The sequence below is a fragment of the Otolemur garnettii genome, unplaced genomic scaffold (assembly GCF_000181295.1).
Source record: "Otolemur garnettii isolate 467f Iridium unplaced genomic scaffold, OtoGar3 scaffold00031, whole genome shotgun sequence".
Classification (NCBI taxonomy): Eukaryota; Metazoa; Chordata; class Mammalia; order Primates; family Galagidae; genus Otolemur; species Otolemur garnettii.
This window is the reverse complement of record NW_003852426.1, coordinates 926423-929349: the sequence shown is the minus strand read 5'-3', so window position 1 is coordinate 929349 and position 2927 is coordinate 926423. Positions and strand designations below refer to the sequence as shown.

At 42.4% G+C, this 2927-nt stretch overlaps 1 pseudogene; it reads right to left on the bottom strand.

Annotated features, from left to right (window-relative positions):
* LOC100949018 overlaps nt 1-1628 on the bottom strand; it is a 4019-nt pseudogene extending 2391 nt beyond the window's left edge.
* Nucleotides 1629-2927: the final 1299 nt, after the last annotated feature.

The following is a 2927-nucleotide window of genomic DNA, read 5'->3' as shown; positions in this document are numbered from 1 at the left end:
CTTATGCAGTAAACAGCCAGGAATGGGGCTTGTGCTGTAACAACAAAATGGAGCTAGTTTGGCTCTCACAGGCTCCAGTTCAAAGTCCGTATCACCCAAAGCTAATTCCAACCTGTCTTCTGAAGTGATACTTTCAGCCTGGCTTGATACCACTGGTGTCATTTTCTCTGGGGTGGCAGTGAACCTCTTGGGTGACTTTCCTTGGGGACTTTTTCCCTGAGAAGAGTCTTCTGAAATGACTGATGTCTGAGTGGAATCCTCAAAGGTATCCTCTTTTTTACTTGGCTGTAATGTGAGTTTTGTTAATAGTTTTGGAAGGATGGTGCTCGCTTTATTTTTTGCCTGCGTTCTTTTCAGTGCCTGCTGGATTTGCCAATGCTTTGGAGAAAATTTCAGCAGGAAAAAACCCATATTTCATGTACTCATTAAGGAGGAATTCTGCTTTTGCTATTTGGCTCTTCACAGCCTGAACCTCCATAGTTGCTTTCTTTAGCTCTGCCGTCATTTGGAGTTTGTTTCTTGTGCAACGATTTTTTTTTTTTTTTTTTGAGACAGAAGCCTCAAGCTGTCCCCCTGGGTAGAATGCCGTGGCATCTCAGCTCACAGGAACCTCCCACTCCTGGGCTCAAGCGAGTCTCCTGCCTCAGCCTCCCACGTAGCTGGGACCATAGGTGCCCACCATAACGCCCAGCTCTTTTTTGGTTGCAGCCATCATTGTTGTCTGGCCAGACCCAAACCCGCCACCTTGGGTGTACGTGGCTGGCGCCCCAGCCATTTGAGCCACAGGCGCTGAGCCTCTTGTGCAACGATTTTAAAAGCATCTACAAATCACTGGTCGTTGTCTTGAAGGAACTCTTCAAAGGCCATTGAGTCATCTTGGAGTTTGTTTCAGCTTTTAAGAGTTGTCTTCTTTCCTCACTATGTGTTTTTCAAACTTTTTAATTGTGTTTCTTTTGGTTGCCAGAGTGTACTCAAGTAGAAATCTGTCTCTCTGGTCATTAATAAATTCATGAAGACTCCTTTTTTGCGTCTGAACCGTCTGTTAATCTGAGAATGAGACTGGGATCTAGCCCATATTTTTCAAATGAGCTGCTTGTTTCAGAGTGGTAAGCTATTTGGCTCAGGTGTGAAAGACTCTTCATTCAGGATGAAAAATCTTCTAGTGGATTGCTAGAATCACTGTGAAACACGTGAGAGGTTGTTTGAAAAATCTTCTGGTGGATTTTCATGCTAAGGTTCTTAGCTTTTTCCCTTGTCTTTGCTGCCATTTCATTTTCTTTAAAAAGAAAGATCTTTGAAAAAGATTTTATAAGGCCTGTCCTTTTTGATTGCATCATCATTTCCTTTATCTGCAGAATCCTGTGCTGCCAGGAATAAATTTCATGACATTTTGTCTTCTGGCCCTTCTACAAGTTTGGATCCAGAGGCAATTCACACCTATCTTTCAGGAAGGCGTGGAGGGGAGGTGGGCGGAGGCGTCAATTGATATTCAAGTTTCAGCTCTATCCTGTTCCGTCGGAGTTCCCCTATCGGATCCCACAGGGGAGCTAATCAGGCTCTTTCTTTGGGGGCTTTGAATTATGAACACAAAAGGAAGGGTTGGAAAAAACTAGTTGACGCTTACTCATTTCAGCAGGTAGCTAAGGAAAGATTGTTGATTTCTGCTGCCTCCTCCACTAGAGCTGCCTGTCTGGTTCCTATGTTCCCTGAGCCTGCCTCTCTAGCCTTCCTTTGATTCTGTATCCAATATCTATCCAACATCCTCCCAGTATTCAACCTTTCTGTTTAAGTTAGCCACAATTCCTTTCTGTGGCTTGAAGAAATCCAAATGCCAAGGAAGAAAAGTAGAAGCTTCAGTAAAATTGAAGGTAGCTAAGGCAAAGTGCACAAAGCATTAAAAGAATATTTAAAAATCACTACTGGGGCCAGCACCTGTGATTCAAGGAGTAGGGCGCCAGCCCCATATGCTGGAGGTGGTGGGTTCAAACCCAGCCCCAGCCAAAAACTGCAAAAAAAAAAAATCACTGCTGGCAGGGAAGTGGTCCCAATTATGTAAGGAGAATGTAGGTGAGATTTGTCAGCTTGCAGGGTTGGCTTATTATGTGCTCTGTAAGAATTTGGGAATTTGGGGGAGAGCTGATATTATATGACCCTGAGTTATAAAGCATTTGAGATATGTTATTAGATGCTCATCACAAGATTATTTAAAAAGGCAACTCAAACCATTTTGCATCTAGAGTATCTAAGTTATTCCAAGTTGCTAGAATCACTGTGAAACATGTGAGAGGTTGTTTGTTTGGTTTTTTGTTTTTGTTTTTGTTTTTGTTTTTTTAATATGTTGATCACAGGTGGAAGCTTGGAGAGAAAACACTGACTACTAAGAATTCATAGTATTAGGGCAGCACCTGTGGCTCAAAGGAAAAGGGCGCCAGCCCCATATACTGGAGGTGGAGGGTTCAAACCTGGCCCTGGCCAAAAACTGCAAAAAAAAAAAAAAAAAGTAGAATTCTTAGTATTTTACCTTCTGCAAGTAAAATGAGTTTACAAGTATCCCATGGAAAGCCTGGCAAGTTTCTAGTAGGGAGGCCAGGAGTTATATCCAGGTTTGTGTGACTGCCCAACATTCCTTCAGGTTCTGTACCTCAACCAAAACTGTCCCCCAGCACCCTAATATAGTGAGCTCGCCCTGCTGTGAATTCCTGGAATGCTTGCTTTCTGTACCAACATTCCATTCATTTAACATTCATCATGGTGATCTGCTGTGTCTTCACAAAAGGAAAAGTAGTACTTGTGAAGCTCTAATATAACAAATAAATGTTAGTTAATTATGTTATTATCGAGAATAAATGGATAGATACACACATATATATAGCTTTAAAGCCAGGAGTTTGAGATCAGCCTGGGCACCAAGGCAAGGCTCCATTTCT